Below are 6,061 nucleotides of genomic sequence, written 5' to 3'. Positions count from 1 at the left end.
TGAAATAATCACATACTTACCTCTGCACATGTACAGCTGTCTGAAATCATCACGTACTTACCTCTGCGCATGCGTATGTACAGCTGTCTGAAATCATCACATACTTACCTCTGCGCATGCGCATGTACAGCTGTCTGAAATCATCACATACTTATCTCTGCGCATGTACAGCTGTCTGAAATCATTACGTACTTACCTCTGCACATGCGCATGTACAGCTGTCTGAAATTATCACGTAATTACCTATGCGCATGCGCATGTACAGCTGTCTGAAGTCATCACGTAATTACCTCTGCGCATGCGCACGTACAGCTGTCTGAAATCATCACGTAATTACCTCTGCGCATGCGCATGTACAGCTGTCTGAAGTCATCACGTAATTACCTCTGCGTATGCGCACGTACAGCTGTCTGAAATCATCACATACTTACCTCTGCACATGCGCATGTACAGCTGTCTGAAATCATCAAATACTTACCTCTGCACATGCACATGTACAGCTGTCTGAAATCATAATTTACTTACCTCTGCGCATGCGCATGTACAGCTGTCTGAAATCATCACATACTTACCTCTGCGCATGTACAGCTGTCTGAAATTATCACGTACTTACCTCTGCGCAAGTACAGCTTTCTGAAATCATCACGTACTTACCTCTGCGCATGCGCATGTACAGCTGTCTGAAATCATCAGGTACTTACCTCTGCACATGCGCATGTACAGCTGTCTGAGATCATCACGTACTTACCTCTGCCCATGCACATGTACAGCTGTCTGAAATCATCACATACTTACCTCTGCGTATGCGCATGTACAGCTGTCTGAAATCATCACATACTTACCTCTGCGCATGCACATGTACAGCTGTCTGAAATCATCACATACTTACCTCTGCGCATGCGCATGTACAGCTGTCTGAGATCATCACGTACTTACCTCTGCCCATGCGCATGTACAGCTGTCTGAAATCATCACATACTTACCTCTGCGCATGCGCATGTACAGCTGCCTGAAATCATCACATACTTACCTCTGCGCATGCGCATGTACAGCTGTCTGAAATCATCAGGTACTTACCTCTGCCCATGCGCATGTACAGCTGTCTGAGATCATCACGTACTTACCTCTGCCCATGCGCATGTACAGCTGTCTGAAATCATCAGGTACTTATGTCAGGTCCGTATTTCACACCGAATAACCACCTCTGTAAATTTAAAGCTGAAGGCATGCCTGGAGAGAAGTACACCACACAGATGTTTGGTACACAGCTTCCCTCTGTCAGCCAGGAGGAAGACTGAAAACTTTTTATTCAGAACAAAGAAACACAGAAAGAGACACATGCCCCTCCCCAGAGATGTGGGAGTGCCCAAGCCCCCACCAGTTTTTCTGACTCACTCTTCTTGCATTCCAGGGGGCGGTGTCTTCCATAGGTGTGTCCGACATGCACAAAGAACTTGTTATATATATATATATATCAGTATATTACACAAAGAACTGAAATGTATATACATATGTGTGAGGATAATATTTTTCAAACAATATACATAGTATTGATCCCTGACAGTCCCCCCTAAAAATATTATTACTCTATCCCTGAGTCTTGCCCAGCAACCTACCACTGACCACTCGAACCAGGCGGGTAGGGGTTTTGGATTTCTTCACCAGCTTGAGACGAGCTACTTCTGATGAGTAACCCCCCTTTGTACCTGGACTTCCAAGGTGTCGGAGTGGTCCTAACTTTCCCTATTCTCCTCTGGATACAAGATGATTGTCTTGATATAATCTACAAACCGTTGCTGGTTGTAATATATATATATATATAATTAATCCGGTCTACATTTTATTAATGGTAACAACTGTCGCACTGTCACTTACTGTCCTGATGGGACTTTTACCCCTGCAGATATGACAGGTCATGGGCAGCACAGTGACCTTCACCTCACACCTTCACATAAAACTCCTCAGATTGTAATTTGCAGCACCGTGGCATATTTACACACATTATAATTATAAACCTCAGACATTATAAACAATAGGGCCTCAACTAATAATCATAATGCTATCACCCTCAGGTTTCGGGTCCCATCAGTTCATTGCCAGTCCTGTACACCATCGTCTTCTTCTTCTCCTGTCTTCTGCTCTTCACTGACTGTCACCCTCAGGGTAACCCACACAATTGTGGAGTCAGACTACGTTGGTGTCCAGTGGGGGAGTTATTATTACCCTCTCCTAGCCACTTACTTATCAAAACACTTGATCCTGCTGACAGATTCACTCAGGTCTTTGGTCTTTACTTTGATCTTTGCTGATGTCATCAGGACTCGGTTTGGTCCTTCTCATCTGTCCGACACCGTCTCCTTTAGTTTACGTCATCAGGCTGTACATAGCACCTCATGCTTTGAGCCTGGGGTGAGATCCCACGTAGGCGGATTAGTGGAGTTGTATTGTGACTATCAAACCCTCCGCATCTGTACTCTTCCTCTGGTAAGTTACTTGTCTGGGCGGCCGCTTAGAATTGTGACACTGCCGTCAGTTCATGATAAACGCGTTGTACTGGCTCAGGCTGTGCCTGCCGCATCTCAGTGATGGAGTTCATCGTGTTAAAAGTCTTTTAGTTCATATTTACTGGCACTTGCTGGGGACCCCCAACTCTTGTCAATTGTTAAAATAAATACTAATCTGGTGATAACATCATCCGCATACACTATAAACGTTGTTCTAAGTACATACAATAATGTCAGGCCCTTAAATGACATCAAACACCTTTATATAAGGAAAAACTTCTCTGTTACAATGGACAGGACACCTAGAAGATGTGTGATTACTGGGTACATTTCATTTGCACTTGGTGATACCCTTTCAGCAGGATTTGTACCTTGATCTGAGCTGATTGCCTAGAACATCTCCACCTCACAGAAACATACACAGATTCCACATGTTTATCTGACAAGTGTCTCAAACCAATTTTTCTTACTCTAATCTGGTTCGTTCTACCTGGGAAGGCCTCTCAAGGTCTGTTCTCTTCGTGGGAGGCGGGTATGATAAAGTTGGCACCGGTCTGCCAGGACTGTTCTGTAGGCAAATCAAACAGCTCTAACAGAATTTAGCAGCAACAGCTGTAAAGCCTGGGACATACCAATTAGATCTTAATCAAATAATTAATTTGAAGAAAAACATTAACAAATAGCATCTTTACATCAAACGTTCACACTGGTCAGTAACTAAAACTTAAAAATTGGTTCTTCTTCTTTATATACATATCTATACATACACATATACACTGCACAGAATTCTCTGCTCTCTGCGCATGCGCATGTACAGCTGTCTGAGATCATCACGTACTTACCTCTGCGCATGCGCATGTACAGCTGTCTGAAATCATCACATACTTACCTCTGCGCATGCACATGTACAGCTGTCTGAAATCATCACATACTTACCTCTGCGCATGCGCATGTACAGCTGTCTGAGATCATCACGTACTTACCTCTGCCCATGCGCATGTACAGCTGTCTGAAATCATCACATACTTACCTCTGCGCATGCGCATGTACAGCTGCCTGAAATCATCACATACTTACCTCTGCGCATGTACAGCTGTCTCAAATCATCACGTAATTACCTCTGTGCATGCGTATGTACAGCTGTCTGAAATCATCACATACTTACCTCTGCGCATGCGCATGTACAGCTGTCTGAAATCATCACATACTTACCTCTGCGCATGCGCATGTACAGCAGTCTGAAATCATCACATACTTACCTCTGCGCATGTACAGCGGTCTGAAATCATCACGTACTAACCTCTGCGCATGCGTATGTACAGCTGTCTGAAATCATCACATACTTACCTCTGCGCATGCGCATGTACAGCTGTCTGAAATCATCACATACTTACCTCTGCGCATGTACAGCTGTCTGAAATCATCACGTACTTACCTCTGCGCATGCACATGTACAGCTGTCTGAAATAATCACATACTTACCTCTGCACATGTACAGCTGTCTGAAATCATCACGTACTTACCTCTGCGCATGCGTATGTACAGCTGTCTGAAATCATCACATACTTACCTCTGCGCATGCGCATGTACAGCTGTCTGAAATCATCACATACTTATCTCTGCGCATGTACAGCTGTCTGAAATCATTACGTACTTACCTCTGCACATGCGCATGTACAGCTGTCTGAAATTATCACGTAATTACCTATGCGCATGCGCATGTACAGCTGTCTGAAGTCATCACGTAATTACCTCTGCGCATGCGCACGTACAGCTGTCTGAAATCATCACGTAATTACCTCTGCGCATGCGCATGTACAGCTGTCTGAAGTCATCACGTAATTACCTCTGCGTATGCGCACGTACAGCTGTCTGAAATCATCACATACTTACCTCTGCACATGCGCATGTACAGCTGTCTGAAATCATCAAATACTTACCTCTGCACATGCGCATGTACAGCTGTCTGAAATCATAATTTACTTACCTCTGCGCATGCGCATGTACAGCTGTCTGAAATCATCACATACTTACCTCTGCGCATGTACAGCTGTCTGAAATTATCACGTACTTACCTCTGCGCAAGTACAGCTTTCTGAAATCATCACGTACTTACCTCTGCGCATGCGCATGTACAGCTGTCTGAAATCATCAGGTACTTACCTCTGCACATGCGCATGTACAGCTGTCTGAGATCATCACGTACTTACCTCTGCCCATGCACATGTACAGCTGTCTGAAATCATCACATACTTACCTCTGCGTATGCGCATGTACAGCTGTCTGAAATCATCACATACTTACCTCTGCGCATGCACATGTACAGCTGTCTGAAATCATCACATACTTACCTCTGCGCATGCGCATGTACAGCTGTCTGAGATCATCACGTACTTACCTCTGCCCATGCGCATGTACAGCTGTCTGAAATCATCACATACTTACCTCTGCGCATGCGCATGTACAGCTGCCTGAAATCATCACATACTTACCTCTGCGCATGCGCATGTACAGCTGTCTGAAATCATCAGGTACTTACCTCTGCCCATGCGCATGTACAGCTGTCTGAGATCATCACGTACTTACCTCTGCCCATGCGCATGTACAGCTGTCTGAAATCATCAGGTACTTATGTCAGGTCCGTATTTCACACCGAATAACCACCTCTGTAAATTTAAAGCTGAAGGCATGCCTGGAGAGAAGTACACCACACAGATGTTTGGTACACAGCTTCCCTCTGTCAGCCAGGAGGAAGACTGAAAACTTTTTATTCAGAACAAAGAAACACAGAAAGAGACACATGCCCCTCCCCAGAGATGTGGGAGTGCCCAAGCCCCCACCAGTTTTTCTGACTCACTCTTCTTGCATTCCAGGGGGCGGTGTCTTCCATAGGTGTGTCCGACATGCACAAAGAACTTGTTATATATATATATATATCAGTATATTACACAAAGAACTGAAATGTATATACATATGTGTGAGGATAATATTTTTCAAACAATATACATAGTATTGATCCCTGACAGTCCCCCCTAAAAATATTATTACTCTATCCCTGAGTCTTGCCCAGCAACCTACCACTGACCACTCGAACCAGGCGGGTAGGGGTTTTGGATTTCTTCACCAGCTTGAGACGAGCTACTTCTGATGAGTAACCCCCCTTTGTACCTGGACTTCCAAGGTGTCGGAGTGGTCCTAACTTTCCCTATTCTCCTCTGGATACAAGATGATTGTCTTGATATAATCTACAAACCGTTGCTGGTTGTAATATATATATATATATAATTAATCCGGTCTACATTTTATTAATGGTAACAACTGTCGCACTGTCACTTACTGTCCTGATGGGACTTTTACCCCTGCAGATATGACAGGTCATGGGCAGCACAGTGACCTTCACCTCACACCTTCACATAAAACTCCTCAGATTGTAATTTGCAGCACCGTGGCATATTTACACACATTATAATTATAAACCTCAGACATTATAAACAATAGGGCCTCAACTAATAATCATAATGCTATCACCCTCAGGTTTCGGGTCCCATCAGTTCATT

This window comes from Rhinoderma darwinii, chromosome 4, assembly GCF_050947455.1.
Source record: "Rhinoderma darwinii isolate aRhiDar2 chromosome 4, aRhiDar2.hap1, whole genome shotgun sequence".
NCBI lineage: Eukaryota > Metazoa > Chordata > Amphibia > Anura > Rhinodermatidae > Rhinoderma > Rhinoderma darwinii.
Note: the sequence above shows the minus strand (reverse complement) of the source record.